We start from the raw sequence: 8,549 nt of genomic DNA on the forward strand, positions 1-8,549 counted from the left end.
AGGAGTCTGGCAGCCTCTGGGGTTAAGAGGAATTGCAGAAAACGGGGCGGGAGCCTAAAGAGGGGCCGCAACCCAAAGCCTCCGCTCCAAGGGGAATGGGGGAGAGGGAAAAAAAAGTGTGTATGTTTTGTGTTTTTAATCTGCCACACAAGGGTGCCAAGGGTCAGAGCCAAAGGCAACACCGTGAACTTGCCAGGACCTCTGGGCAGATAGCTAGCCTGGCTTATCACGGGGCAGCACACTCCCCCAGCTCCTTGAAGCCCAGCTGCAAGCCTTCTCCACCTATTCCAGCCTGCACTGCCACCCTCTCATCCCCCTCCCCCTAAAGGGTTCTGGCAGGCATGGACACTCCCTGCCTGGCAGGAACCTCCGCTCAGCACATCCAAGGAGAGCCCTCTCAAATATCACTTTGCTATTTCAAACCCACCAAGGACGCTGGACCCCTGCCACACAGCCACAAATACCTCAGCGCCAGCCCACGCCCACGACTCTGGGGTACTTTCTTGCTTTAACCAACCCTCCTCAAGGCAGAGTCTCCCCTCTGCTGAGGAAGGAGTCAGCAGAGTCTTGCTGGGGTGGGAGCACAGGGCCAGGAAGCCAGCCTCACTGAGGTAGAGCACAAAACAGTCAAGATGAAAGGGAACTCAGGTCTACAGAGGAAGGAAACTGAGGCAAGCAAGGAAAATTCATCAAGGTCATGAAACTCCATGTCCATTTCACTCCCAAAGTTCTTCACCGGGAATCACAGAGGGGCCTGGGGTTGGAGCAGCTGTCCCTGAACCTCCCGAAACCATGCACAAGTCCCCTCTATGAGAGCTTTCTGGAAATACTGTCCACAGCTTTTACCACATTTTCCCTGCCAAAAGGTACAAGCCACTGCACCACAGCAAACCCGCTTCCCAGAGTTCAGGTCTCACCTCTGCCAGTGACTCTGCAATTCACCTTGCAGAGGCTCCGTTCAAATTCTGTTAAGTTCATGTCTTCAGTGAACATGGAGGGGGGGCACCAACCAGCATACCTGGTGCCAGATATGCTTCAGGTCAACTGCAAATACCTCCCCTCTGTTTTGCAGGGATTCTCTATCAAGTAAGTGTCAATAAAAGCTGTGAGGTAAAACTAGAAAGATGAAGGATTTCTAGTCTCAGCTCTGCCAACACCTGGCTGCCTGCCCTTGGACAAGCCACCTAAACGCTAGGGTTCAGTTTCCTCATCTGTAAAACAGGAGTGAGATTTTATAACGAAACCCAACCAACAAGGCAGCTGCAAAGCCCAACCACAACCACACGAATGGAAACGTGTTATAAAAAAGTACAGCAAGTATGTGTGGTGTAAGAATCCATCGCTATTCTCTAGTCTCTTTAGCTCAAAGGCCACTCATTTCTTGGCCTTCCAAATGCCACTCATTTCTTGACACTGAAAGGAAAACACAAAATTAGCTACCACACAGGGGGAAAAGGATTGCTTATTGTTTGAGAAGGCACCAAAGACACTTCCCTGCAGGTCCACCTTGGAGAAGGTCAAAGCAGAGAAGGTGGCCAGGACACCACTGGGCGCATAGTAAGAGACGCTAATGCAGCTGGAAGTGTCCACTCTACAAAAGGTCAGGACCCAGACAACAGTGTCTAAAAGAACCCAAAGAGATGCCCCAATGGGATCCCATGGGCTTTTGTCAACACTCTGAGATGCACTGCTCTGGCCTGAGGGTAACAGCAAGGAAATTACAATGGGACCCTGACCCTCCTCCCACGGCCCGGGGACCTCTTCTGATTTAATGCAAACCAATTTATCAGAAAAGTCCACTCCAGACTTGAGTTCTCCAATGCTCCCATTGCCCTGTAAGCACTTCCTACCCACTGAAGACGGGTATGGTATCTGGGCTGCACAAACTCCCCAGACCCTAAGAACCTTTGGATCTCCTTGATAGAAAACAGAAGGGCAGTCAACAAACACTTACACTCAATTTTCTAAAAATCAGTTAAGGCAACTAGTTAACTAACTTTAAAATCACCTTGTTCAAGAGCACCCGCAACAGTTAAGTCTCTAAAAGAACACCATCCAACGCTCACTGACCCCAAGTGACTTACTCATTCTTACCGTTACCTGAACTCCTTCATACAATCAGAACATGTGCCTGCTACATGGAAGGTACTGTGGGAGCTACAGAGATGAACAGTTCACGGTCTCAACCACGGAAAAAATGAATAGGCTGTTGCCAGAAAGACAACCCTAAGTGAGAAGTTAGGTGGAACAGTGCGAACAAATGCTACTTGCCATGGGCCTGCAGGGCCAAGCCTGGTGGGCTTAGAAACACCCATTCCAGAGTCAGTCATGACTCCATGGGTGTGCATTCTAACTACCACTTCCCAGGCGGGAATTAACCGCTGTGTGCCTCAGCTGCTTCATCTGCAAAATGGAGTGAACAACAAGCCTTCTCTCATCGGGTCTCTGGCAGGATATGAGGGACTGAACCTACAGCAGTTAGCAGAGTGATCTGGCACATGGAAAGCTGCCAACAGAGGCTTTGTATAGGTGGTTTTTATAGACATGGAGATGAAGGGGTGATCACAGAATGCAGAAAACTATCTCGTAAGTTCTCCAAGAAGGAGGTCTTAAAAGACGAATAGGATTTGAATGGGTAAGAGAGGAATGCACTTCAGGCGAGAGGAAGGAGTCAGCAAGAAGCTACTGCTATCATTTTAGCAAGAAGGAATGAAGGTTAACTAGACAGTAGTCACAGGAAGGGAGACACTAGATGAAGACTTGAGAAAGACAAAGAGAAAAGTGGGTTCCTTTTCCTAATTTTCTCAAGTTTTTCTCAGTTTTCCACTTGCTTCTCAGCTGTCACCCCTCCAACTCAATGCTACCCCTTAACTCCTTCATAATCCCCATTCATCACTCCATCCCTCCTCCCACATGCTGACTCTCGGGCCACATGATACCAGGTGGAGCCCAATTTAGGAAAAAAGGTTTTTACACCCCACACGTATGAAATGTGGGCCTCAATGAGGGTGAACTCATCTCTTAGTAGGATCTTCTAAATGTCAACGCCAACCTCAGTGATCTCTATACAATTCTACTGCCATTCCTTAGCAAATTACTGAAAGCAAACCCATGTGCAAACTTTCACTGCCGCCATATTGTTTCAAGATGGAAGACTACACCACAAGTTGCCGAAGAGTCTCAAGTTTATAGAGGACCAAACTTAGTTAAATCACTAACTTCTCTGAAAGGTACAGCCAAAAAATAGCATAGATATGCTACATCAAGAGAATGAAACAGACACACCCACCCACCCCAGATTCTAAAATGAAACTATTTGCATAATAGTCAAAAACTAGCAACAGTGTTGGCTGTTCACAGGTTTAGGAAAAAAAACATGCAAGATTTTTACTAGGTAGAAAGGTCAAATTCACCAACTATTTTTATACAGCTGTGTACCTCTTAGCCTCCCTGAACATCCAGTTCAGGAAATCTTATCATCACCATGGGATTTTCCCAGAAGAACCACATCATAAGTGAACCAGTGACCTCTCCCTTTCACTACTACGTAAGTTTATCAGACCAGACATATCATTCACCAGCTTCTCTTTTTCAGCCCTGAAGAGGGCACAAGGACTGCTCAATTTCCTCAGTGTTCCTTTCCAAGAGCATTAACTTTTCATTCACAACAAAATTGCATCACATTGAATATTCTCAAAACCAGTGGGCCACCACCTGGGTCTCTAACTCCTCATATTACAGGAGAAATTTTCACCACGAAGACATTGGTGATCATGGGATTTGACCACTTGTGAAACAACCAAATGGGTCTGGTCTCCCAGCCAATTTCAACCTCCACGTACAGGGAACTCAGATGGCTGGCCCAAGCAGGTGGGACCTAACGACGTTCAAGAAACCAACTCCCAAGGACCCACGGATTCCCAGGACCATTCCTACCCACTGCACGCAGAAGAGCAAGACCAATTAGATCACCTGCTATATGGACATGCTTAACCATCTATAGGGTCAGCAAGCAAAACTGAATGGAGGCTATGGAAGACCTTCAGACACATCCTCTTCCATCTCCCCAAGATGGGTCCTAACCTATTTCATCGGATCTTCATGTGTGACTCCAATCCAGGTTTGAAACCTGGGTTTGTTTGTTTTTCCTGAAGAGGACTGCTATGGGAGATGAATAGATGGCAGACAACTCTCTCGTAATAATTTCATAAATCTTAAGAAACTCATCCAGGTAGAAAGTGAATAATAGGGTAAAAAGAACTACAATCTGATGATGTTAACTATCTTCACAAGAATATTTTGGCCACAAGATTATGAACTAGCTGATGATCTCAGAGTACAAATCTTCTTAGTGGATACAGTATGAACCCATCCACACCAAACACACACACACACCCCCCACCCCCCATAATTTGAAAGATCGCTCTCTGGAAAGCAGAGCAAGAAAGTTCCATTCCACCAAATTCTCATTCAACTCCAAAACACAAGTTTCATACTGGGTTTCGTTTGTTACAATTTCTTCTGAAACCAACACTAAAGAGGCTTAGTCCCCTCTCAGCTAACTGTCCACTCTTAACGTAAGTCTCACATAGTTCTGAGTCCTGTACAACACCATTTAATTCTCCACATAGATAGCTACACAATTTTTCACAATCACAACATTATGAAACACCGTTCACCAAGTCAGAACACTGCTGGAGAAGAGTACCATGGGGAGGGCTGCAGAGAGGTGGGCAGGGGAACAGAAAGAAAGGCAAGGAGAAAATAAAGACCACTGCCAAATGGCTGTGTATTTGCTTTTCGTACTAGAGAACTTAGAGCTATCCAACCCTATAATTATTGCTAGGATTAAAAATGTGTTACTCACATAATCATGAAAGGCTTTTGCTTCACTCGAATGTTCACAAGTGTCTCTCCTTTCAGGAGCGGCACAGTAAAGGTCCCAAAATACACTGCAAGGAGGAAAATACAATAAGGTCAGGTTACTAATTATTACTTGTGTACACAACGGCAAGTGCACATTGCATGGCGCTAACAGTGCTAGGTCTCCCAAAGGCTCAATCCCACCTTATCAGCTCTCACTGGGCAAACAGCCTAAAAAACAGAACACGTCCAACTTTTTCTGGCAAGTCAGCCATTAGTAATGGGAGTAATAGTTCTTATATATCAAATACCTACTACGTGCCCGATGCCTCACACCCGTATTACTTGTGTCTACCATAGACTATAAGGTAGGCAATTTTCTCTCCACTTTACACAGGGGGCAACTGAAGCTCAAAGGGGTTAGTAGAACCCACTCATGGATGCCCTAGGAGGACGAACGCAAATGTGGATGAGAATCCATACTGGTCTCATCTGTTTTCTTTTCACCACCCAAACCAAAATGGCTGCATATCCTAAAAAAGGTTCAAGTGCCAAAGTCAGGACATAACTATGATTCATACATCCAGCAATCTAGGAGACTCTGTCAATAAAGGAAATTTTACAGGTTCTTAATCCCAGAGCCCACACCTCCACCCTTCCCACCCCACCCCCACTCCCACCCAAGCCCTCCCCCAAGGAATTCTTATGCAAGAACCACTCCTCCCTCCACGCACCAAAAAACACAAATCAGTTAGGCAAAGGACAGGTCACGGACATCCAAGTATCCGGTCCTTTCACATTGCAGTAGAGGGCCCTCTTCAGAGAAGCACCTGTCAGCAAAGGGAAGAAGGAAGCAAGCCCAGAAATGCCTGCCTCACCCCCCACTAAAGATTTTGTAGGGTCACTCCAACATTTTGTACGAGAACAGACATACAAGTCCTATGTCAACCAATAAAGCCCTATTCAAAGACGGAGTTGTCACTGTTATTAACAAGGGACCTAAGAAACTCTCCAGATCAGGAGCCCAAGGCCCAGGGACAGAACCAGCTTAAAGGGTAAAGTGGGCACCAAAACCAAAGTCCGACTCCTGGTCCAATGCTCTTGTCCTCGTCACAAACAGGCAGCTCTGCAAGTCATCAGACAAGCATCTCACTCAAGGTGTGTGAATAATGCAGCCTGCCCCTCAACAGACAAGCTCCACTGCTTTCTCCTTGGGTCATTTTGCTCAGTGTCAAATCGCAGGAACCAACTTCTACCAAACAGGACCACAGTCACTCATAAGCCACCATCGCCCGGGCCTCACACAACAGACTCTACGTTCCTGTGCCTGAGATAAGGATGGAGAAGTTTCAGGAGCTCCTGAATGTAACAGGAAAATCAGGGACTTCTACTAGCTGCAGAGAGGGGCTAGAGAACATTTCTTTCTGTCTTCTGGAACTGTACACATCTGATTACCTCCTCCACACGTTAAAGGTTTCCAACACTACAAATTCCCCAGCGCCTTCACTCATAAGCCTAAGTAACCTTCAATCATAAGCCTAACTTTCTACAAGATCCAAGCCGATCAGAGCTGCCAACCCCATCCACACACTCCCTCCAAAAACAGCCACAGAAAACCTATCACCCACTCCTACAGATGGAATCCTTCCGCCACACTAATGCCTCCAAGACCTGCAGTTCCGAGGTTGGCAGAAGTAATTAAAAACTCATTTTCTCTGCACAAGTTAGAACAGACACTTCATCCTCCTGCTGTTCTAAGACTTAGAACAGTAACCTGAGCTGGCAGGTAAACCCGCTAAGATGCCAACAGACAGGAGACAGGACACACCGTTTTGCTGAACTCCATCAAAGTATCAAAAGCCACTCTGCTTTCTTTTCTTTTTCAAAAGGATGTTAAAGACTCCACCAGTCAGTGGCACAAAACACCGGGGTCATACATTTAGGGCAACTGGGTCCAGCTGACCCTAAGCTCCCTCTTGGCTGTCGTATACCCAACAGAGACCAAACCTGCGGTGGCCCCACACCCAAAGGACACAGAGACCTGGTAAGAGAGTCACAGAGAGTGGGAGCCCCTAACTACAGACACTGTGAGGTCGACTCTGACCAGTTAAGGTTCTGCCTAAAACAACACTTTGTGGTTTTAGTGGGGGAGGGGGGCGGGGAGCTCCCAGAGGAAAGGAAGGACCAGTCAGTCTGAATCAGTATCTTTAAAGGAAGTGGCAGCCCTTTCTTGCTTTTTCTCAGGGTGCCTGGAAAAAGTCCCGTAGATGTCCTATCTTAAGGTTGTAAGCTCCGAGGAGAAAAAGGGACAGGCTAGTTGTAAAACAGACCTGGTATCCCCTCAACGCCGCCCCACCCCCACTCCTCTAATTAAAGCAACATGCAGAATTGACAAAAATCCTCCAATGTTTTTTCAAACCCTTGCCTAGAGCCCCAGAGTGAGATGTAAAAGTAAGGAGTTTCTACCCCAACATCACAGATTATTTTGTCGTTTTCCCCCCAAAACTTCAGGTAGCATCCTCTTCTGCCCTTTTCCTCCCTGGCCAGCTGGGCCAGAGTGCCTCGAGTTGCCCCGCTCTGTGCAACGCGGAGGGCCACAGGGTGGAGGGCCTGCTCCAGGCCTCCCTTCTTTGTTCACTTGGACCCAGGGCTCAGAACAAAACAAACACACATGCAAAACTATCACACAAACTTACCACCACCACGAGTGCAAAAACCCAGGCGGTTCTCCCAACGTGATGTTTTTTTCCCATCGAATCTGGAAAGGTAAGAGCGGAGGCAGCTTAGAGGAGTAGACACGGGGTGGGCTGGGGGCTTCCTAGAGCCAAAAGGCTGGGAAGACCAACTAACAATAAATGCCAAAAGGTGATAAAAATTCAAAATGGTGGCCACAGTGGCTGCTCCTGAAAACAAAGGCTCTAAGAATAGTGGGGAGGGGGGTGTCAAGAAATTGGATGCTGGGGGGAGTCCCACTCACCTCCGATAAGAAGGTCTGTGCAGATTTCTGTGCTCCTACGTGCAGTAAATATTCGTAGACGTATAAAGCTAACCTGGAAAGTGGGCAGGGAGCAAAGAGAGAGGGGAAGGAGTCAGATCCCACCGGCGCTCTCCAGGACCTTGCCAGCAGGCTTTGAGCCCTGTCTGCGCCGTCCCATTGTGGCCCGGACCAGAGGTAAGCAGCTAGCTAACCCCAAACAGGGCCGCCAGGTGCGAACAGTTAGGGGGTGGGGACCGGGGAACGCGTTACTTCAAACAGTGAGGGATGGAGAGCAGCCCCAAACTTGAACTTCCAAGTCGCGTCGGGGACAAACCCACCTAGGTTCCTCAAACTCGCAAGCCACTCGACCCCACAGCCACCTTGCCTTTCCCGACCCAGTCCTCGCTACGCTCTCCCCGGCTTTGGAGGTCCGGGGAGACTCAGCCCTGGACTCCGGGTGCTTGGCGCGCTCTAGAGAGGGCAGCAAAGCACCACCCTCGTCACCTCCCCCCAAACAACTGTGCCCCAAGCCTGGGGCCAAGCCGGCGCCACCGTCGCTGCCTAGCCCGGCGTCCGAGAACGCGGACCCGGTGACGAATACGAGGGCAGGGAAGGGAGAGCGCTCCCGACCGAACAAAGCCCCCGGCACGCACTCCTCACGCCGCCGGCGGACAAAAGGAGGCTTCGGGGTTGCAGAAGCCACGCGCCC

The 8,549-nt window shown here is 48.4% G+C and overlaps 1 protein-coding gene across 1 annotated transcript in view; it reads right to left on the reverse strand.

Moving 5' to 3' along the window:
* The window catches only part of SSBP3 (single stranded DNA binding protein 3), a 200,671-nt gene that overhangs the window by 181,125 nt on the left and 10,997 nt on the right, over window positions 1-8,549 (reverse strand). The window contains exons 2-4 of the mRNA XM_011973820.1: window positions 7,841-7,913; window positions 7,560-7,621; window positions 4,868-4,952 (exon numbers count right to left, since the gene is read on the reverse strand). The gene's annotated coding sequence lies outside the window, so the exon portion shown is untranslated. The remainder of the gene's footprint in view (window positions 1-4,867; window positions 4,953-7,559; window positions 7,622-7,840; window positions 7,914-8,549) is intronic.

This window comes from Mandrillus leucophaeus, unplaced genomic scaffold (genome assembly GCF_000951045.1).
Source record: "Mandrillus leucophaeus isolate KB7577 unplaced genomic scaffold, Mleu.le_1.0 Scaffold14, whole genome shotgun sequence".
Classification (NCBI taxonomy): Eukaryota; Metazoa; Chordata; class Mammalia; order Primates; family Cercopithecidae; genus Mandrillus; species Mandrillus leucophaeus.